Source organism: Heterodontus francisci, chromosome 19 (assembly GCF_036365525.1).
Source record: "Heterodontus francisci isolate sHetFra1 chromosome 19, sHetFra1.hap1, whole genome shotgun sequence".
NCBI lineage: Eukaryota > Metazoa > Chordata > Chondrichthyes > Heterodontiformes > Heterodontidae > Heterodontus > Heterodontus francisci.
The window spans coordinates 40,154,149-40,178,532 of NC_090389.1; the positions used below are offsets into that span (position 1 = coordinate 40,154,149).

The 24,384-nt window shown below is 41.1% G+C and overlaps 1 protein-coding gene across 21 annotated transcripts in view; it reads left to right on the forward strand.

Annotated features, from left to right (window-relative positions):
• The window catches only part of LOC137380025 (forkhead box protein P1-like), a 621,483-nt gene that overhangs the window by 427,367 nt on the left and 169,732 nt on the right, over positions 1-24,384 (forward strand). The window contains exon 1 of one of the 21 annotated variants that reach the window (XM_068051534.1): positions 10,396-10,446. The exons of 19 other annotated variants lie outside the window; for them this stretch is intronic. The gene's annotated coding sequence lies outside the window, so the exon portion shown is untranslated. Of the gene's footprint in view, positions 1-10,395; positions 10,447-10,526; positions 10,631-24,384 lie in introns of those variants that run through there. One more of the 21 variants, XM_068051533.1, reaches the window with a different exon arrangement.

Genomic DNA, 24,384 nt, shown 5'->3' on the forward strand with positions numbered 1-24,384 from the left:
TCACCAGCTTCGGAATCCATTGAAGACACAGGAACCTCAAGAGAGAGAAAAGTCTCCTACAGTGAACAAGGTTAAGAAGAATACTGGGCCACAACGAAAAGCAAGAATTACTTACAAGCAAGAACTACCTACAAAAGCACTCTACAGTGAGCTCGAAGCACAGTTACAAGAAACTCTTCAGATATTGCCTCAAACATCTCCACTTTACTTTTCTTCTATTTTCTGTCTCTATTTGCATGTGCGTATCACATATGCATGCTAGCGTGGGGCGCGGCGTATATCTGTAGACGTTAACCAAATTAGAGTTTAAGTTTGAAGAAATTTCACTTTTCTTCTTTAAACCTAAGAAAGCCTGTTTGTGCTCATTTCTTTACCTTATAATTGGAAAGCGGTGAACAAGGATTCACCAAGGGGGAGCTCAAAACGCGGTGTGTTTAAAATTAAATCCTGTTACAATAAGACCAGGTGAAGGCTGAAAGGGACCTCCAGACACCTTTCTCACCTGGTCGTAACAGACCTGGAAAGAGTGAAAGAAAGCCACATACCTTAGAAGGCTGAGAATCATAGAACGGAAGCCTGGCTGAGGGGCAAACAATAGGGTGAGTCAGTGTGTTGATGATCAAGAAATCCCAGTTAATAAAAGCCTTTGAAGAGTTTTAAAAAAATCATTTTCTAAAGACTCCGTGTGAGCCAGAGGGAAAAAAGAGGAAAACTGTGAAAGGCGAACTAAAAAAAAACGAAGTCCGATAGTAAAACAAGAAGTGCGGGAAACTCTGAACACTGAAGAGTCTGTATTAAAGAATTCAAGCTGAAAAACTCATTAAATCAGTCAAACGTGAAGAACATAAACAAACTCTCTTTAAAAAAAAAGCAATGGAGAAAATCCTTGAACTGCTCATCGAACGGCTGTGTAAACATACAAGCTGAGCAGCTGAAAGCAAAATAAGCAGAGAACACTGTCAAGCACCTATTACACTCCATCAAAACAGCTTGTCTAAAAAAAAATTCTTAAAGGAGGAACAGCACAGAGTTAATAGAACAAGTTTTAAAACCAGTTTCAAACCACAAATAGAAGAGTCATAATAAGTACAGTGCTGAAGGCATTCTTTTCTTTCTTTTGGGCCTCCTTATCTCGAGAGACAATGGATATGCGCCTGGAGGTGGTCAGTGGTTTGTGAAGCAGCGCCTGGAGTGGCTATAAAGGCCAATTCTGGAGTGACAGGCTCTTCCACAGGTGCTGCAGAGAAATTTGTTTGTTGGGGCTGTTGCACAGTTGGCTCTCCCCTTGCGCCTCTGTCTTTTTTTCCTGCCAACTACTAAGTCTCTTCGACTCGCCACAATTTAGCCCTGTCTTTATGGCTGCCCGCCAGCTCTGGCGAATGCTGGCAACTGACTCCCACATACACAGAGCAGAACAAAGTTAAATATAGAGCACCATGCAAATCAACATCAGAAAGATGGGTATCAAATTTTCCAGCATGACCTGGAAGGCCATTGATATCCTACCCGAGTTCAAAACTTTTTAAACAAAGATTGCAGTTATGCTTCACAAACCAAGCAGTTGTAGAACCAGAGAAGCAGGCTATGAAAATACTGATAGCAGTTGGAAATGAGGGGTTATTTATTTTTTTATTTATTTTATTTGATTTATTTATTATTTTATTTTTATTCCCTCTGGCTTATGTGAAGAGGACCAGAACGATCCAGTAAAGATATGGAAAGTCTTAGAAGATCAGCTCCGGGTAGAGTAAATTTTAGAATTCATCACCTGGAATTGATGTTCTACATGCAACAGCCACAGGAATCAATAGATCAATTCGACAGTAGATGCCGTAGTAAGGGCAACGACTGTGACTTTTCAGAAACTGAGTGTCAAAGCGAATAATGGAGCTGGTGATTATCTCAACACCTATTGAAGCATTTCAAAAAGACCTCTTAGGGAAGTAGAAAGGTCACAGCATTGATGTGTTGCTAGAAGATGGAAGGAAAAAGATCAGTGCTGTGATGAGAAACGATATAGGCACTGGAGATCAAGACGTAGAATCAGTCTAGGTAGAAATAAGAAATAGCAAGGGAAAGAAGTCCCTGGTGGGAGTAATCTAAAGGTCCCCAAACAGTAGATCCGCAGTGGGGCACAGTATAAACCAGGAAATACTGGGGGCTTGTAAGAAAGGAACGGCAATAATCTTGGGTGATTTTAATATGCAGATGGACTGGAATAATCAAATTGACAAGGGTAGCCTTGAGGGAGAGTTCATTGAATGTATTAGAGATTGTTTTTAGGAGCAATATGCTGTGGAACCAACCAGGGAGCAGGCTATTCTAGATTTGGTATTGTGTAATGAGGTGGGATTAATTAATGATCTCATAGTCAAGGCTGCTCTAGGGAAGAGTGATCATAGCATCCTAGAATTTCAAATCCAGTTTGAGGGTGAGAAACTGGAGTCCCACACTAGTGTTCTGGAGTTAAACAAAGGTAATTACATAGGCATGAGGACAGATTTGGCCCTAGTGGACTGGGCAGGAAGACGAAAAGGTAGGACAGTTGATGAGCAGTGGCAGATGTTTAAGGAGATATTCAATTCCTCCCAACTAAAATATATTCCAGAGAGGAAGAAAGATTCTAAGAGGGGGGAAAAACATCCATGGCTAAGCAAGGAAGTTAAGGATAACGTAAAGACAAAAACTAAGGCATACCATATTACAAAGGCCAGTGGCAGGCTAGAAGATTGGGAAACTTTTAAAGATCAACAAAGGGTTACAAAAAAAATAATAAAGAGAGCCAAGGTAAATTATGAAAGAAAACTAGTGCAAAATATAAAAACGGATTGCAAAAGCTTCTATAAGTATATAAAAGTGAAGAGAGTAGCTAAAGTGAATGTTGGTCCTTTAGAGGATGTAACTGGGGATTTATAGAGGGGAACACAGAAATGGTGGAGACGCAAAATCAGTATTTTGCCTCAGATTTCACGTTGGAGGACACTAGTACCATCCCAATAGTAACAGGTAATGCAGAGGTTATAGAAAGGGAGGAACATAGAACAATCTTCTTCACTAAGGAAAAAGTGCAGAGCAAACAATTGGGATTGAAGGCAGACAAGTTCCCAGGGCCTGATGGCCTACATCCTAGGGTCTGAAAGGAAGTGGCAGCAGAAATAGTGGATCCATTGGTTATAATATTCCAAAATTCCCTGGATGCGGGAAAGGTTCCAGTGGATTGGAAAAATGCTTATTCAAAAAGGGAGGGAGGCAGAAAGTAGGAAACTATAAACCGGATAGTTGAACATCTGTAGTTGGGAAATTGTTGGAATCCATTATTAAGGAAGTAATAACAGAACTTTTAGAAAATCAAAAGGCAATCCATCAGAGTCAGCATGGTTTCATGAAGGGTAAATTGTGTTTGACTAATTTGCTAGAGTTCTTCAAAGCTGTAACAAGCAAAGTGGATAATGGGGATCCTGTAGATGTAGTATATTTGGACTTCCAGAAGGCATTTGATAAGGTGCCGCACAAAAGGTTAGTACACAAGGTAAGATCACATGGGGTTAGGGGCAATTTATTAGCTTGGACCGAGGATTGGCTAACCAACAGAAAACAGAGAGTCGGGATAAATGTGTCTTTTTCTGGTTGGCAATATGTAACTAGTGGGCTGCCACAGGGTTCGGTCCTCGGGCCCCAACTATTTACAATCTATATTAATGACTTGGTTGCACGGATAGAAGATACTATCGCCAAATTTGCGGATGACACTAAAATAGATGGGATAGTAAGTTGCAATAAAGAAATAAGAAATTTACAAATGGATATGGGTAGGTTGGGTGAATGGGCCAAAATCTGGCAGATGGAGTTTAACATGGATAAGTGTGACGTTATCCATTTTGGTCGGAAGACTAGAAAGGCAAATTATTATCTAAATGGAGAGAAACTTCAGAGTACTTCGTTGCAGCGGGATCTGGGTGTTCTCGTACATGAATCGCAGAAAACTAGTATGCAGGTACAGCAGGTGATAAGGAAGGCAAATGGAATTTTGGCATTTATTGCTAAAGGAATAGAATATAAAAGTAGGGAACTGTTGCTGCAACTGTACAAGGCATTGGTGAGACTGCACCTGGAGTATTGCCTACAGTTTTGGTTCCCTTACTTGAGGAGGGATGTAGTTGCATTGGAGGCAGTTCAGAGGAGGTTCACTAGATTGATTCTAGAGATGAGGGGTTTGTACTATAAAGAGAGATTGAACAGTTTAGGCCTTTACTCTCTAGTGTTTAGAAGAATGAGAGCTGATCTAATTGAGGTATATAAGATGATTAAGGGGATTAACAAAGTAGATGCAGGGAGGATGTTTCCTCTGGTGGGGAAATCTTGAATGAGAGGTCATAGTTTTAGGATAAGGGGTAGCAGATTTAAAACAGAGATGAGGAGAAATTACTTCTCTCGAAGGGTCGTGAGTCTGTGGAATTCACTACCCCAGAGTGCAGTGGGCATCGGGACATTGAGTAAATTTAAGGAGGAGATAGACAGATTTTTAATTAGTAATGGGTTGAAGGGTTATGGAGAACATGCAGGAAAGTGGAGTTGAGGCCGAGATGAGATCAGCCATGATTGTATTGAATGGCGGAGCAGGCTCGAGGGGCTGACTTGCCTACTCCTGCTCCTAATTCTTATGTTCTTATGAAATACGAAACCATTGTAGCTGAACAACAGCATCTGCAAGCACTAAGTGCAGCCAACAGTTTTGGCAGATTAACCAGGTCACAAAAAGCAAGCAAGCTGTGTGATAAGTGTGGTTTGTCCCACTCACAGCGAAGTGGTCCTGCATTTCGAAATCTGTGCAAGGTGTGCAGTGCAAAAGGACACTGGGCCCGCATATGCAAGAAATCTAGTTCCAAAGACACAGCCAGAAGTCACAATTGGACACAAAGAAACAGAAGTCAAGCACAGCAACATGGCAACAGCAGCAAGGAGAGCACCAGAGACCTGCATAAATGCAAGCTGATACACGAAGTTCACAGCGAAATAGACCTGAGACAAGATTCAGAGTGGAGTGATTCTCAGTCAGAAGATGAGCAGGCGTTTCACATTGTGAACCTGACACATTGTGTTGATGAAATCAAACAAGTGGAAGCTTTTGCTACTATTAATATCATGTGCCCAAAGAAAGTTTGCAAACGCACATTCAGGACTAAGATTGACACGGGAACTAGTGCAAATATCCTACCAGTCCGAATCCTGAAGGATATGTACCGGGGTCGTTGGAAATTAATGATACAACTCACAGCTGCAAAGTTAACTGCATACAATGGGTCCCCCATTCCATGCAATGGCACACTAAAAATGCAATGTAGTTATGGCAAGTCGGCATGGAAACCACAAATATTTTACCTGGTAGACACGAGCAGACCAGCAGTGGCAGGACTAGCAACATGTAAGGACCTCAACATTGTGACTAGCCATGAGATCACCAAGGTACCCATTACAGCAGAAGAGACCAAGGGTACCTGCATTGAGCCGGTCCAGGACTTAGAACAAATGTACCCGGACAGGTTTGATGCCATGGAAGATTTCAAAGGCGATGTCGTACTGCGCCTCAGAGAGGACGCACTGCCGGTGTCCAGCCCCCTTATATCTGAAATTGATTCACAATTCTTCCAGGATCTTAGTGGTTCTGGTTTGGAGAGTATCAGCCCCTTCTCAGAGATGCCACAACAAGAGAACGAAGATCCACATTCAGATGATGAAAGTTCTTTGTCGACAGGCAGTGTTTCTCCGCACTCCAGGGACTCAGAAGAGTTTGACATTGTAACCATTGAGAAGCAAAGGCTGGCTGTGGGGAGCGTTGCCAAGTGGAAAACTCCAAGGCCTGGAACCTGCTCACACACTCTGGCCAGCATCAAACAGCGCAATCTGGAAATCCAGAAACAGCACAACTATGCTCACCTCTGTTCTTTAGAGAACTGCCAGCACTAAAATGAGCCAGAACAGACAGATACCTCCATGAGACCAAGTACTCCTCCCCCAACAAATCCTCGACCCTGAGACCAGGCCTTCAGATGCAGAGGATGAGGAGAGGTGAAGGACACACAATGTCCTGAAGAGACAAAGGAGGAATGATTTGAAGCATTGTCTGTTGGCTCCTAGCAGGCTGAAGGCAGAGCAACAGAAACTGAATACAGTGAGGGAGAAACTACAGAAAAACAGAAACAGCTTAGACACAAATTCTCTGAGATGCAGGCGACTCTACTCGAAACACAAGGGAGAATGATGATGGTGCATGACCAACATGCAGTGACGGAACAACAGGACAATGACTGACACATTGACAACCTGTCTGCAAAACAAAAACAACCAAAGATGAAATCCACATCGCCAGAAGGTTATACCTATAAAGATCTGGAAGAGTTGTCAAACTACCGAAACGAAACATGGACTGTTAAGCATCTGCACTCGTCAATTTTACAATTCCTATCTTTATACTTGTAAATTTTATAATCTTTATCCCTGTATAACCAATTTTATGGGTTTTTACTTGTAGTGTACGACACTTATCTTTGAAAAGGAGGGGGATCGCATTAAGAATGATGTCCCTTTAAGAACTCAGTATGCTAATGAGCTAAGTACCTGCATGTAGTCATGTGACTAGAAGCCATCGTCAATTTGCAACTGTAACACCCGAGACAAAGGTTATGTATATAGTTTGCTCTGTATTGTATATACTAGTTTAGCTGTTAACCTTCTGGAGATCTTCAACGAACTGGAATCCACACACCTCATTGTGTTGCTTAAAATAACACAAAGAATACATGACATTGACAAGTGAATGTTGCAGACTGTCACATTCCAAGGTCCAGGAGTACATGCTGAGGAATGCACTAAAGCTTGGGGCAGCCACTAGAAAGGCTCAGTAAGGAAAGACCACTGTGTAAGGCCCTCCCACCATAGTTTTCTGAGGGACACATGAAATGTAAATGTACACGATAAACATAACCTGTAATGTCAAGTGTAGTGAGGTACCTCGTACTGTATTGAAAGAAACTGGCCTGTATTGCACTTTATGTAATGTCAAATTTGAAATGTTATGTCATGCAATTTTACAAATATTTTTGAAAAAAAGTCCTTCCCTTCTACCACATTAGTGCTCCTGCTGTGTACACGCAAAGTCTCTGTCCCTTACAAGGCCACATGGAATCCCCAAATAAAGCTGGGATCTAGCATTTACATATTTGAACTCATGCACTTCTGGTTCACTACCACTGGAGTTAGGTGGGGGTAGATGAGAGGCTATGGATTTTCAGCCCCAACATTACTTTAGCTTGACATTTTATTACTTTATGTTCTCTTTAATTTAGATTTTTTTCCTCTGGTTCCTGTTCGTAGTAAGACTTCCTCTGCATTGTAGAAGAACTGTAAATTAATTCTTTATTTCCAGGTTTACAATTTTTAAATAAATAGCATACAGAAATCTTCCCCATTGTTAAATGCAATGGTAAGTCTTAAATGTATAAAGAAAATTTAGCTTGTGATCTCAGCACAATAGTATTAAATATTAAAACATCACTTGTGGTTTGGCTTTGCATTTTTGAGCTACTGCTAAATAGTCTAGACATAACCAAAATTATGCCAAAATCCTTCATCCTGGACATTTTCAGACCTAACTCAAACCCAAAAAAGCAACTTGGGTGATGCATGACTTTTCATTGTCAAATAATACTGATATCATTGATCATAGAATGATTAGTCAGTTACAGATGCAGAAAGGTGAAATGTCTATGCTTATTTATGAGGGCCAAAGAATGTTGAACATCAGTGCACTGCATTGAGTCGTTACATAAACAGATGAGGGCACCAAACTAAAGTTGGTAAAACAGTATCCCTTCCTTTAAAAAAAAGTATATTTAGTTGTTCAACTCCCGAACATTTGAAGGCATAGTTTGTAATAGACTCTAAGATGGGTCATCGCTGTCATTCTAAAAACTTAGTAAAAGGCAGTTGTTATGGATTTGAGATACATAACCGTCATAACCTTGCTTTTTGAAAGATTCCTATTGTCCTGTTGGCATACCATCGGCGGCGGGGGGAGTTGGGGGTTGGTGGTGGGTAAAGCCAGCCACTGGCCTTTTTTGTTTAGTGTACACACCTGCGAAAGCATTGTGTGTAATTATACTTACCACCAGACCATTTTTTTAAAATTGTAAAACCGGCTGAAAACTTATAAAATGAGTAGTCCTAAAAGCCATATTGTACACCAAGAGGATTATAGTGCAATGACTGAGGTGCTCCGCTCTGAGTACTGTCAATGTAGCGGAGTACCTAAGGGACCAGGGAAATAAGTACTGTACCCAATTACAGTTGAGGAGGATTTTTATTATCTCTTTGCCTACACTAGACTTCCTTTGTTACCAAAAACACAGCTATGGAAGCGAAGTTGAATTCTTTCCAGAAGCATAGATAATTTGCCAAAAGATGTTAAAGGTTGGGCCATATCTTTTAGATTTGCAATTTTTTTATTTACTTCTGTCCTTGAACCGTGCACCTCTAAGGCATGTTTTTATATTAAGTTATCTTTCTTGTTTTGGGATAGATCTCCATGTGCCGCTGTTCTCTATGCTCTGTTCTGATCTCATTGTAGCCCCAGTTGAGACCAGTTTGTGGAGTGGGCCTGTGAGCACCTGTTTATTTGGTTAGCTGTGCATGTTTCTTACATCAGTAAATGTTGAAGCAGCCCCTGATATGGTCGGAGGGGCTTGCATTCTGAAGCAATAGAGGCCCACACAAATACAAAGATTCTATCTGCACGACCAGATGCAAAATGTGGACCTTAGTGAACTCACTTGTGGACCAAAAGCAAAATACTGTAGATGGTGGAAATCTGAAATAAAAACAGAAAATGCTGGAAATAATTAACATGTCAGATGGTATCTGTGGAGAGAGAAACAAAGTTAATGGTTCAACAGCAAGTTCATCGACCTGAAACATTAATTTACTTTATCTCTTTACAGATACTGCCTGTTCTGCTGGGTATTTCCAGTGTTTTCTGTTGTAATTTCACTTGAGGATCATCTTGGGGAGGTTGCACTTAGATGGACTGGCTCCCCATGTTTACTCTGCTGCTCCAGGTGGCCTGAATCCGACAGCACATTTAGCCTACACTGTTGTCATCTCTCTGCAAATACCTCTGCTTTTGCTCGGGAGCTAGCAATGGAAAACTGTATTTGTAGTTGGTTGTAATCCTGTAAAGTAAAAGATAAAAGTGCTGCTAAATTTGCAGCACTGGACACCATGTCATGATGAGAAGGATAAACAGGACCCTAGTGGAGCCACTCTTGAATTAGACAGTTATATGAAAAGGAAAAATGAACAGGGTTATGAGAGAAGGTGGGAGAATGGAACTGAGGGAATTGCTCTTTCAGGGAGCCAGTGTGGACACGATGGGCCGAATGGCCTTCTTCTGCACTGTAAAGATTCTGTAATTCTGAGCTAACTGCTAGGAGGGCTACATACAGCCCATGAGGACTTGATCTCTTAATTTTTTCCTATGTTCAGACAGCCTGGCTGAGATAGGAATCTTGCAGTGTGGGAACCAGAAACACAAATATGTATTTATCAACATGTGATGCAGTGTGTTCCTCTGTATCAGAACTTATACGAAACATAAGAGAATGGAATTATTATGTTGGAATCCTACGTCTAAATCAGTTATGCATTTATCCTGGTTCCATAGTGAAAGTTCAAATGCTGGGACAGCCTTCTGTTCTCAGGGAGATCTGAGGGGAGCAAAGAGAAGAAAAAAGACAGCTACGCAATAATGATGTAAGCACAGAAATGTGATAACCAACACTTTAATTTATGCTTTGCTTATATAAGTGACTGAAATAATCTAACAAATGATCATTTAGGAGCTGCATTTCAAGAGTAGAGCACAAAGCTAACGTGCAGAAATGTTTCTTCATTGCTGTGGCTATGTATGAACCAGTTGAAACACCAAAGTGTACTTCTAAAATTGCACTCAAGCATATGATCATGAAACATGTTCTTTTCAATATTATTTGCTTATGTGCAAGTTGGGCGTACAAAACAATATATTTGGCACAAAAAAGACAATTTGTTTTTAGCAAATATTCAGAAATTTATTTAGAAGACAGGAAGTGGGGACAGTTTGACATTAGAAATGCAGTGCTGATCACTTTTAATACAATTCTTGGATTTCACCTCTCAGTACAGTGTTCTCACTTATTAAGCTCTTTTTCTTGTCGCAGTTGGAGCTGGTTGATGTTAATAGACAAAACTACAAAGCAGCAATAAAAACGTTTTTCTTTGCAAAAAAAAAAGCTCGAATTCTTACTGAAAATAATTGGCCGTGAAATCTCAATTACACAAGGACTTTGTTTTACCTGTCATCTCAAAAGAGGAGGGCCACTACAAGAGGCATCTGAATCTCAAGGATTGATTCTAGTGAGTAGTTGATGATGATTGGTGAGCAGGGTGTGGCTGATTGGCTTTTCACTATGTCAGTCGGTGCTCACCCTTGCAAGTGTAATCTGTCTGTATCTGCAGAAAGCTGAGTTTGTACAGGAGCTTATTAGTGTTTCATGGCCCACCACTCTGTTTACTGCGGCAGCTAAATGGAGTTTGTCAGGTTTGTCGATATGATTGATTCTGCAATTTTAGTACCTTTCCTCTGTAAAACTGACAATTTAATTTATCAAGGAGAAAAGAAGCAGCATAACTTCTTTTGTGCAATGTTTTATCATTGTTACTACTTTATTCAGCTTCCTTTAGGAGTTCTTTTCATCATTGAAACCATTGTCATTTACTGTGTCTTTCAATAGAAGGAACAGGTTTTGTGAGAATTCATTTATGCTGCATTTAATAGCAATTTATAACATGTTAGAATCATAAAATAGTTACATCCTAGAATATTTTTTGTTGCTAGCCTTTTCCTTTATAATCTATTTCAGTATTTTTATATGGTCATGCATAAGCCAGCTGTCCACATATCAAGTACTGTATGTTAGAACAATAGTGGAAATGAATGAAGTTCAGGTGAATACTAAGTTTATGTGTCAGTTACTCTCATAAAGTGTACAGTATTGAATATGTTTTCTTTCAATGAACACAGACACATTCCTGCATAGTCCAATAGGGTGTGAGATGCAAAGAACTTGAATGTCAACATTACAGTGTTTAGAATCAACTGGGATGTTGTCATAGTTAAGGAAGCCTTCAGGAAATGAAGTAATGGGAGGATGGTATTTTTGAAAACTGTACACAATTTAAATTATGCAACTTTTCAACTGCAAGAAAAATGCGATCTGTTACGGCTCTATCTATTTCAGTTTGTACAAAAGGGCGTTTCCACATTTTGGGTCATTTTAGCTCCATCTGTCAGCAGTGGTTTTAAAAGTCACTTTGAAAAGGTCTTAATTAGGAGACAAATGAATTACATGTTCTCTAGTGTTTCTACTACATTTACTGTAAGGAAATGGATAATCCTGTCTTGACCATTTTAATTATCATCTGCAGGAGAGGTTTCTACATATTTGTTTTTAGTTCATATGTACTACGTGCTTTGTTAGCTCAAAGTTTTATCTTTTGAAGTAGGTTTTGACTTTCAAATTTCTGTCTTTTTTATCTGAAACCAAATGCAGTGTAAGTTACAGGTTACTGTATGCACTAACTCTAGAGTGGATTGCTATTGATATGAAGAGCTTAAAGCACCACTTAGATGATAAAGACATTGCTTTTATGTTGTGGAGCACTGTGGTTAAAGGATTTACCTGAGCCCCCAATTCACAGCTGTTTTGGAGCAGACAAATTCTGCTGGCTGAGGGGAAAAAATGCTTGTTTTGATTTCCAGTTTCTACTTTCAATTTGAAATTTCAGTGTGTTGTGTGAACAAAACTAAATGTAGATGATGTATTCCAGCAATGTGCAGCTGACTTGGCATAGAATCTCAGAGTGCTGAACTGAGAACTGATTTGTCTGACAGTTTATAATCAAAGTTGATTTATTGTTCATTAGTAGTGCATTAGCCCTTTCAGGAAAGGCAGTTATTTGTGCAGTGGCCTGTCAACCAGAGAGACTGCTAGCACCTGTCATTTCTTTACCACGACATAGGCAACCATATATTACACTACTGAGTGGTGCATCGACACACTAGGACTGAGGCTGATATTTTCTTTGGCTGTCATTTTGCGTGCATATGTTAATTGATGGCACTGTAAGCAACAACAGAATGTTAAACAAAACAAAATTTGACAACTTTCGTCGGTCGTCATGGAAATGAGGATTAACTTGTGTTGTTACAAAGGATAGAGTCAAAACAGTTGTGAATGTAGTGTTGCACCAGGATGCGTTGTGCATTGTCTTCTGTGAATTTTCATGGGGCAAGGATTTTAAGGACTGTGATCTTAATTAAATCTCAACTGACTCAAATAATACTTCTGAAGGCATGCAGTGTTGCATAACCTTGCTCAGTGAATAAACCATAAATTATCTGCCCACATGATAGGAAAAGGTGTTGAACATTGCTTTTTCTTAATTTTAGGTGTAGTCAATGATTGCCACACAGAATGCAACACAATTCACAATATAAAATGCACCTTGAACTATGAAAAGGGGTGTTACTTAAAACAAGAGTCATAAGGGAAAGAAAGGGGAAGGCTGGGAAAGAAAAGAGAAAAAAAAATTGCTGTATTGCCTCTTGTTTTGTTGATTTTGGTATACATTTTGTCTGCAGCCTTTGAGCCTCCCAACATCTGAGTGCTGAGATAAGATGTTAAACCAACTGTAGCTTGTGTTTTCCCTTTCAAAATCGCTAGTGTTGGAGCTGTAAACACCTGTGGGTAACAAGAGCTGACTGTGGGAAAGTCCTGACACCACTAGCTAAATTTGTTGTTTTTAGGTGAAAGGCTTAGCTGGTTCCTTTTAGTGGTTTGTTTGTTCAAAAGAAAACAAAAACGACCTTCAGGGGAAAATTATTTGTTTGTTTTGGGAGATTATTAAATGCATGCATATGCCCATTTACGCTGAAGCTCAGTGCTTGCACTATTTTGTTTGTCTATTTGGGCCGGAATTAAAATCCAAATCTAGTGTCAAAGCTACCTATCCATGCATATGGCTTCCTGTTAGTAAACTAATATAAGCTGGACAGTAAAATGAGCCAAATTTACCTGGAAAACATTCTGCTTTACTTGTCTTGAGCTCTGAATCAGTCAGCTGCCATCATTAACTTAGGATTCATAAAAATTCATGAAAAGAAATGAATAAAATGTTTTTTAAATTTTATTTAATTTCTGACCATTTCATCCTGGAAAATCAGCGAAAGGGGCACTTGTGTTTTAAAACAGAATGATCTTCAAAAATAAATGTAGTTAGATTATTGTCAAAAAAATTCTTGTTGCTATCATCATAATATATTTAGTCATGAGTTAATGTGTTAACAATAGGAATTTATGGATGAAGATGCTGGAGTCAGTTGTTTCTGGTTTATGATTTTTAATGGCTGTGCACCAGCACTCATGGAATTTCACAAGTTGCTGTACGCATGCCTGTACTTAAGAGCAGATATTTTTAAAGGGATAAAGCATGATTTGTTTGCATGACTTACCCTTGCTACTGAAGTCAACTTCATTATTATTAAAATATTTCTGAACATGGTAAACCAACAATATCATAAAGGTCAGCCTCTCTGATTTTCTCTGGGGCTTGTTATTTTGTACTTTTCAATTTTATTTGATGTCCTGACAAAACAAGATGACATGAGGAAGCATACATTAAAATCTGATTTTCATCTAACCTGTTACAACATTGGCAGCTTAATTTCTGCTGCCATTGGTAGAAGTTGTCTCTTTGTGCAATTACTTTAATTGCCACACCACTCTGAAAAAGGTTTCTTTCAGTGCTTCCGATTTGTCTTGATTTGCTTTTGGCTTTTTGAATTCATTTTGACCTCTGACAGTTCAAGAGCATTCTGGATAGAGTGTGTCTTCATTAGGAGTGAATCAGTGAATAGTGAAATCATCAGAGGAGCGACTGATGTTTTCTCATTAGAATCTAATTTGCACCCTTTTGCTTAGATGTGATGTATAGCCAATCTACCCAAAGGATATGTCTGGTGCAGGCTGTGTGCTGCACTCCCTAGGTATTTAAACTAAAAGTTTAAAACTGTTCAACAGAAACCAGAAGGTTTCAGATTCAGTAATGACGGAATGACTGAAATGAGCAAACTGTTGTGTTAAAATTATGTGTGGAATGTAATAGTTCAGATGTATGCACGAGTAAATTTCTGAGATTTGTAACTTCTGACTGCATATCTTGGTTGTAATGATTTGATTGTCAGTATTCTTGTACATTGTGCTTTGAATACTCCTCTCAGGATATTCTCTGGGAACCTTTCTATTGAAAACTAAAGCAGTGCATAAATGTTTGCAGAAAACCTTTTGGTTTTTGTTGCACTTCTTCAAATTGACATCTTATCATATTAGGCAGCTGCAGCCCATTTCCTATAGAGCTTTACAGTAACTTTAAACTTTAGAAATTTCCTAATAAGTGACAGCTAAAAGTATGCAATGTTGCTGCAACCAATGAACTAAAAATTATTGTCCCTTACCTATGCTTCCAACCATTGATTATGTTGCGTAACTTGTAAATCAATACTGTCAGAATATTCTATTAATTACATCATTTACCTTGTCTTCAGAAGTATACATAATATATTTTCCTTATTATAATAGAGGCTATTTTCAATTAAATCTTCTGCAGGGATGTAGAGCAATGAAGGCACAAAGATGGGCTACTATGTACATGGCCCATTAACTGTTCTCCATTTAATGATGATTGAATGAAAATTAAAAATTTAAGGGACTGATTAAACATCTGAGGTAAACTTTCCTTCATCAAGTAGCAGTATACAGCTTTTACTGTTAAGATGCTAAAATATTTCAGAAATGCCTGAACTTTGACTCTAGTAGAATAATAGTGATTCTGCAGCATGAAAGCAGGTGTAAATTAACTAGATTTTAGCACTAGGCTGACTTTGATTATATGATTCTTACACTGACATTTAGGACATGTACCATGTTTTTTATATGACATCTTGTGATATGATTGGGTGAATCTGTAGTGTGATATTGTTTTTAAAAATGTATTTCACTGCACATCTTACTAAACCTATTTCCTGTGAACATTCTGTACATTTGGTCTTTTTTGTTTCTTTTTAAAGTGACTATTTTGCTTTTCCATTTTAAAAAAATCTGTATATTACAATGTTTGTGCTGAAATGTAATTTCTATTTTGCATTACAAATTAAGTCAATCTTACTGACCACATATATAGTCAGACCACTGCTCTCGAGTGACTGCGTTAGCTGCCAGCTGTGAATAAAGTGCACTTGAGCCAATATGAAGAGATTACCTGGCTGTAAAGATCACCTGAAATAATTCCCAGGGGCAGTCATTACAGATGGCCATCACTATAATTATAACATAGTTAAGTCAAGAGCTTTTTAAAATATATTCTTCCAAACATTATGACCTAAAAATTGGATCGTCATACCCCCGTTTTACAGGCACCTAAGGATCCAACATAGCGGGTGATATGTGTGCACTCATTCTGCTCCAGAAGTGCACCGCTTGCCATATTGGATCAGGCTGCTCACTAGGTGTCCAGGGCGCATTCCTAAAATTGCCATTAGGCTCCAAATTTGCATATGCAATGGACACAGTGGCTGGAATTTTGCGGCCCCCAAATGAGCAGGCTGGTGGCAGGGGGCGAGGGGAGACCATTCCCAAACCCCTCCTGCCACTGCTGCAATTTGACGCGGGGCGGTGAGAAACAGCTCGCCCACCCCAGGCCAATCAAGGCACTTAAGTGGCCAATTAACTGGCATTTAAGGGCCTCCTCCCACCGCCGCGGGTATTTTACCCTCGGCGGCCAGACGGCAAAAGCCTCAAGAACCCCACCTGGTAAAACCCCCAGGTGGCCTTCTTGCGGGCTGGGGGTGGGCCCTCCTGATTGGGCACCCTGTGCTGCCCTATGGAGGGCTACCCCTGACGTCCCAACCGCCCCCAATGCATAACACTCCCCCCATGCCCCCCAACCGACACCCCTTGTCTCACCAGGGCCTGGCTGATTCTCCTCGGTGAGGCCCTAAATACTTAACTGTCTTCCATTTCAGTCCTTCACCTTGCTTGCGATGGCTGGGTGTAGTCCCAGCAGTGGCCACCGCTCCCGGTGGCGCTGCTGGGACTAAGAGCTGCTGGCCCACTGATTGGCCTGAAGCTCCATTATGCAGGACTTCCTGCCTCAAGGAGATGGAAGTCCCGCCCAAGACCAATTAAGGGCTTGGAGAGCGAAAAATCCCAGCCTAGCTCCCCAGGCCTGGCGGAGGCGGGTTCGCAACCGACTTTTCCCACCCAACGAAAAATTCCAGCCAATGCCTGTTTCAGACCCCTTTGTGAAAATAGTTTGCAACTAACCACAGTATGCACTATGCTTGCTGCAGTCAGTTTTTTGCAGATACAGTGGTCCTGTTAGAAACCTGTGGAGGTTGCCAACCAAAAAACACATTTTCTTTTTACTTACCTTTATTGTGGTGCCAGAAAAAGCGGGAGTCTGCCTCTCGTCTCCATATAGAAACTGTGGGCCACTGTTGGCCCCCACTTGCCCCCATCCTGATTGCCCCCTGCTCCCATCCGATCTCTCATGAGACCTCCAGCCACCATCTGAACTGATTGATCTTGCTGCACCCTGCAATCAGCGAGATGTCTCTGGAGCCACGACTAATGCCCACGGCTAGCCGATGCTTACCTGATGAGGCTGGCGGCCCAATTTGCTGTGGCCCTACCACTGCACTCATTAGCTGAGTGTAGCATGCGCTGCACTGGGTTCATGCCCCAATTTGGATACAGTCCCATTCCTAGGCCCAAATTTCTTTCAACGGCAGTGCTGGAATGGCAGTTATGAGCAAAACTGATTGTATTAAAACCATGCCAAAATTATGTAAGCTTCCTTGTGAATGGCTAAAGATTTCATGGACAATATAATATTTTAATGTAATTTGCTGAAAGATTTGAATAATGTTCTTCTCGCCACTTGCATAAGGCTGCCGAAAGGGCAGTTTCTGCTGCCATAGTAAAATATTTGGTACACGTGCACCTTTTAACGGTGTCATGTTTTCACAATCTATATTTTGTCTTTTATAGATGGCTACGTTCTGCAAAAAAATTGATTGATCAGCACATGTGTATAACTAATCACCCTTGTAACAAAATACACCAGGATGGTATCAAGGTCTTTTTTTAATGACATAGGTAAACCAAATATGCTTTGTGTAGTCAGAGAGGTCTTCGATTTTTGATCACATTTCTAAGTAATGAGTTTTATATTTTCTCTTTAAAAACAAACCTGCAAGCTAAATATCATTTGCTTCATTATACAGGATTTGTAAATGTCAAGAATGTACGTTGCATTTCCCTTCTTCTATAATAAAGCCATTTCAATAAGGTCAATTTTTAAAGTTTATCCTCTTTTTAAATAATTTCTATGTATGACCTAGTGCAGATTATTTCAAGCAAAAGCCTGAAAACTATCTCCTGTCTATTTCATAGAAAATTATTGACTTTATATTAGTATTTCCTGCTTTCCAATAGTAAGAGAATCCTGCAGTTCCTCTGATTTTTCTTGAATATTATGATTGGAAATATGTCAGACACAAAAAGATGTTTGTGTACTAAATGTAGATTTTAACAACATTGACTCCAGATAAGACCAGTTTTGTTGCTTTATACCATCTTGATTCTTCATTTAAAAAATTACTCGTGTCTTTTTTTTGTTTCATGTTATGTAATTGAAATGACATTGAAATCTCACAGCCTGTGATAAGATTGCAATGGCCAAGTCATTGCTGTGTTTGTTGAGAAAGCAGATGCAAGTAATGTTTTCATTTTGTTCAGTAAATCTACTTGAGTGCAAGAGTTAAATTTGCAGTAAAGCAACCTTTTAATCATGCCATTTATTCTTGTATTAATAAATGCAGGTTTGTAGTGATTTGTGAGCAAATGATTTTTGATTAAATACTTTTGCATCTTAGAATATAGTCACTTGAAATGTAGTAAAATACCCAAAAGAAATGGTGTATGTACTTTTGGTATGGCAGAGAAGAGGGTTTAAAAATTGATTCACTTTTGTCAGTAAATCTCTCCTGTTGTTATAGTGGGGGCTGCATTTATCAAGAAAGGTATATTTGTGGAGGGCATGAATTTTGTTAAAAACTGCACTATTCAGCTGCTCTTTGGAAGAAGCTACAGGGTACCAAGTACAAGTTAGGCAGTTCTCCATGGGAAAGGAGGGGGAAAAAATGAGCATGCCACCCCAAGCCAGTTTAATACAGTTATTAGTCACCAGGTGAAGAGTGGCATCAGCAGAGACCTAGGAGCAGGTTGTCTAACTGCCCTGTTGGAAAAGCTTAATTCTCTTGTGGTAGTAAATATTACTAAGTGTGACAATCCTTAAGTAAAATCCCAACTTGGCTGTGTTATGCCAATAAGAAGGAACAGTTTGACACTCTTCTGTTATTAGTATCCTCCCAAGAAAATAGAGTAATTTAGCAATACGTTTTCAGGATTAGTTATTATGCAGCAGTAATACCATCTGAGAAGGTACAAGAGCTTAATTGTTATCGGGAAAGAGTGGTCATCTTCTGGTAAAAGATGTGGAAAATCCTGTTGCATCCCTTTCCAACAGGGAAAAAAATGAAAACAGTCTTTCTGTCTTCCAAATACTACTTCAGATCTAAAGTGTAGTTACTCCCTGGTAGTTTATGCAATTCCCATATGTTTCAATCATATGGTCGGTGTGGTAAAAACAAAAATTCAGCTTTCACTTCCCCTTGCTCCTTTTTTGCTATGTTGTGAATTCCAGTACAACTATTCTTTTTAGTTGTCTTTCCACTGTGGTTTCAGCATTTGTTAATAACTATAACAGTTTGCAAATAAAGACCCAAAGACACATTGTACAGCGAGCTCGTCACTGGTATCAGACCCACCGGCCGTCCATGTCTCCGCTTTAAAGACGTCTGCAAACGCGACATGAAGTCACTGATCACAAGTCGTGGGAGTCAGTTGCCAGCGTTCGCCAGAGCTGACGGGCAGCCATAAAGGCGGGGCTAAAGTGTAGCGAGTCGAAGAGACTTAGCAGTTGGCAGGAAAAAAGACAAAAGTGCAAGGGGAGAGCCAACTGTGTAACAGCCCCGACTAACAAATTTTCTGCAGCACCTGTGGAAGAGTCTGTCACTCTAGAATTGGCCTTTATAGCCACTCCAGGCGCTGCTCCACACACCACTGACCACCTCCAGGCGCTTACCCATTGTCTCTCGAGATAAGGAGGCCAAAGAAGATGCAAATAAAAAATATTAAACTTTAAGAAAAAGATTTGTAATCCAGATGCAATGACACGCAGACAATACATAAATGATTGTACTATGGTGTAACTGTTCCTTAATTTTCATTGGAGACTGATGTAGTGCAACATTTTCTTTTTCTTGTGTTTTGTATGTTTTTCTGTATGAAGTTTTAACTTCTAAATGCAGAAGGGGCACAAGAGATGGAATTAGCATAGAATTACTGGATGCACTTCTTTGCAAAAAAATTTACAGAGCCTATGCTAAATATTAATGTTTTACCTGATTAGGTATTCACAGACTACATAAAGTATAACTAGCAATAAACTACTTTATTTCCTAATTCATTGTAAATTAGACCAGCCACTTTTGCTGCATTCATATTTACTCTTAGTGAATATGGCTGGCACTAAAACTTATAATTAATGTAGTACAAGTGGCTTTTTGTGCTGGATATTATCAATAATAAATGTAAAAAAGCTACTTATTCCTAAAGGTGGATGCTTCTCTAAAAGCTTTAAGTGTATCTGTTTCTATTTTCAGAGAACTGAAGAAAATAAACTCATTTCGAGGATAGAACAAACCTGACTAAGAGTAATCTGTGGCACAACTAATGCTTTGACATTATTGTGAATAGGAATATATTAGGAGATAGTTGCAGATTACTCAGTAAACTGAAACCTGCAGAAAATAACTTTTGCAATTGTCAAGAAACTAAGTAGGACATCAATGTTCCCAGTAAAGTGCTACATGGAAAAGAGTCTTGCGAACTGGAGATTTTGGCAGGGCTTCACAAGCTGATAAATACCTCATAATAATACCAGTTGCAATACTTTATAATTCTAAATGTTCATCCATTTCATTCATCATTACTAAATTCATTGGGCTATTAGCCACCCATCAGTAGCAGGAACGAATTATATCTTGTGACTAGGGTTGTTTTTAACTCTCCTAACATCACACTAGAAGTCTGGGTATTTGTGAGATAGTGTTGTCTTCTCCCCACCTGTTGGGCTGAATTTTATTCAGCTCCCGACGTCAGGCTCCGCGGTGGGAGGTGCCGGAAGGTCGCACTGGCTGTGGCCCGCCACAGAGCCCAACTCTGGGATTTCCGGGCCCGATCTTCCCAGTGGCGGCGAGACGTCGTGGCAGCATTCCCCTGCTCGGCAATGGAATCCAACTTAAATTATTCATGTCCTTTATTTAAATATTTAAACAGACCTTCCACTGCAATCTTGCCCGCTGTCCGCGATCTTGCGTGCGGTGGCCGGCACTCACACGTCTTCACTTTCCTGCCCAGGGAAAGCTGGTGCTGCCGAGGTAGGGAAGGGGGACACTTAAGATCTGTCGTGTAGTGGGGGGTGGGGTGGGGGGTTAAATCTGCATGTGTAGTGTAGGGGCGGGGGGAAGGGGTGACCTCTGCACCTTGTGAAGTTTGTAGGCGGGAGGGGGGGGGCGTGGTAAGGTCACATATTAAACGCAAGTGTTTGGGGGTGGGGGGGAACGGGGCAGCCGTTTATTTCCTTTGTATTGGGAGTCTGGGTACGGGCCAAAAATCATATCTTAACTGTTTTTGGGGGGAGGGTACAGGGCTTCAACTGTGCAGGTCTGGCAGCCCTTTAAAACTGGTGCCCGTTCCTGTGCAGAGACAGCTGACGCCATTGCCGGTATCACAGAGGCCGCCCTGGCCACTGGATTGGGGGTAGCGGACCACCCAGATGAGCCGCTAAGCGCTAGATCGCGGTTTCATGTGCAGGCCACCATTTTCTTCACCCAATGCCGCTCCCGGCAGCAGGAGAATAAAATTCTGCCCATTGTGTGCACCTAGCAACAACATTTATGCAACTTCAACATATTGGCACTTTGCTTGAAACTTTCACATAAAATTTGGTGAGTAACTTCAAATCATTCCATTTTACATTTGTGTATCTTTAACTTGTCATCACTCGAGTCAAATAGGATCTCTTTGACCTCCTTATCTCGAGAGACAATGGGTAAGCTCCTGGAGGAGGTCAGTGGTGTGTGGAGCAGCGCCTGGAGTGGCTATAAAGGCCAATTCTAGAGTGACAGGCTCTTCCGCAGGTGCTGCAGAAAAAAAAAATAGGATAATGTTGGCCATTTCCTATAACTGTACTCTGTTTCTTAGTGAAGATAGACATGATGGGAGCTGCTTACCCATTCATCCATTGATCTTTAGATTCTGACTGTTGACCCTGAATTCATCTGATCAGATTTTCACAAAGCTTGGTGGGTCGACTTTCTAAATGTCCGAGGACACAAATGTAAGAATTTGTTTTGCTGTAAAATGCAAATAGAAATCAAAATCTTTCTTTTGTTAATAAAGTTGTAAAGTTAAACTGTGATTTGGTTTTAAAAAAATTAATTGGGCACATCAGATCCCCATTCCGTGAACCAATTTGTTAATTGTTTCAAAAGGTGCATTACCTGGATGTTGGACAGTTCATTAAAGTTTAAAGGATGAATAGGGCATGCTTTTAAACTTTAATGTATTCATTTAAAAGTCAAGTAAAATATTTGAATCGTCAAGCAGTGTCAGCCCAATAGTAACACCCTTCCCTCTGAATCAGAAGATCTTGAGGTTAAACCCCAATCCAAACTTGAGCACATAATCGAGGCTGATACTTCACTGCAGTATTTCTCAGATACTGCAATCACTATCCCTGGGTATGTCCTGTCCAACCGGCAGGACAAACTCAGCAGAAGTGGCGGGACAGTGGTCTACAGTAGGGAGGGAGTTGCCCTGGGAGTCCTCAACATTGACTTCGGACCCCGTGAAGTCTCATGGCATCAGGTCAAACATGGGCAACGTAACCTCCTACTGATTACCACCTACCGCCCTCCTTCAGCTGATGAGTCAGTACTCCTCCATGTTGAACACTTGGAGGCAGCACTGAGGGTGGCAAGGGCACAAAATGTACTCTGGGTGGGGGACTTGAATGTCCATCACCAAGAGTGGCTCGGTAGCACCGCTGCTGACAGAGCTGGCCGAGTACTAAAGGACATAGCTGCTAGATTGGGTCTGCGGCAGGTGGTGAGGGAACCAACACGAGGGACCTTGTCCTCACCAATCTGTCTGCCGCAGATGCTTTTGTCCATGACTATATTGGTAGGAGTGACCACCACACAGTCCTTGTAGAGACGACGTCCCGCCTTTACATTGAGGATACGCTCCTTCGTGTTGTGTGGCACTATCACCGTGCTAAATGGCATAGATTTCAAACGGATCTAGCAATGCAAAACTGGGCATCCATGAGGTGCTGTGGGTCATCAGCAGCAGCAGAATTGTACTCAACCACAATCTGTAACCTCATGGCCCGGCATATCCCCCACTCTACCATTACCATCAAGCCAGGAGACCAACCCTGGTTCAATGAAGAGTGCAGGAGGGCATGCCAGGAGCAGCACCAGGCATACCTCAAAATGAGGTGCCAACCTGGTGAAGCTACAACCCAGGACTACTTGCATGCCAAACCGCATAAGCAACATGCAATAGACAGAGCTAAGCGATCCCATAACCAACGGATCAGATCTGAGCTCTGCAGTCCTGCCACATCCAGTCATGAATGGTGGTGGACAATTAAATAACTAACTGGAGGAGGTGGCTCCACAAATATCCCCATCCTCAATGATGGGGGAGTCCAGCACATCAGTGCGAAAGATAAGGCAGAAGCATTTGCAACAATCTTCAGCCAGAAGTGCCGAGTTGATGATCCATCTCGGCCCCCTCCTGAAGTCCCCAGCATTACAGATGCCAGACTTCAGCCAACTCGATTCACTGCGCAAGAAACGACTCAAGGCACTGGATACTGCAAAGGCTATGGACCCTGACAATATTCCGGCAATAGTACTGAAGACCTGTGCTTCAGAACTTGCCACACCCCTAGCCAAGCTGTTCCAGTATAGCTACAACACTGGCATCCACCCAGCAATGTGGAAAATTGCCCGGGTATGGCCTGTACACAAAAAGCAGGACAAGTCCAACCCAGCCAATAAACGGCCCCATCAGCCTACTCTCAATCATCAGTAAAGTGATGGAAGGTGTCATCAACAGTGCCATGAAGCAGCACTTGCTTAGCAATAACCTGCTCAGTGACGCTCAGTTTGAGTTCCGCTAGGGCCACTCAGCTCCTGACCTCATTACAGCCTTGGTTCAAACATGGACAAAAGAGCTGAAGTCAAGAGGTGAAGTGAGAGTGACTGCTCTTGACATCAAGGCAGCATTTGACCGAGTATGGCATCAAGGAGCTCTAGCAAAGCTCGAGTCAATGGGAATCAGGGGGAAAGCTCTCTGCTGGTTAGAGTCATACCTAGCGCAAAGGAAGATGGTTGTGGTTGTTGGAGATCAATCATCTCAGCTCCAGGACATCGCTGCAGGAGTTCCTCAGGGTAGTGTCTGAGGCCCAAACATCTTCAACTGCTTCATCAATGACCTTCCTTCAATCATAAGTTCAGAAGTGGGGATGTTCACTTATGATTGCACAATGTGCAGCACCATTCGTGACTCCTCAAATACTGAAGCAGTCTGTGTAGAATTGCAGCAAGACCTGGACAATATCCAGGCTTGGGCTGATAAGTGGCTAATAACATTTGCGCCACACAAGTGCCAGGCAATGACCATCTCCAACAAGAGAGAATCTAACTATCTTCCCTTGACATTCAATGGCATTACCATCGCTAAATCCCTCACTATCAACATCCTAGGGGCTACCATTGACCAGAAACTGAATTAGTGTAGCCATATAAATATGGTGGCTACAAGAGCAGGTCCGAGGCTAGGAATCCTGCGGCGAGTAACTCACCTCCTGACTCCCCAAAGCCTGTCCACCATCTACAAGGCACAAGTCAGGAGTGTGATGGAATACTCTCCACTTGCCTGGATGGATGCAGCTCCAACAACACTCAAGAAGCTCAACACCATCCAGAACAAAGCAGCCCGCTTGATTGGCACACCATCCACAAACATTCACTCC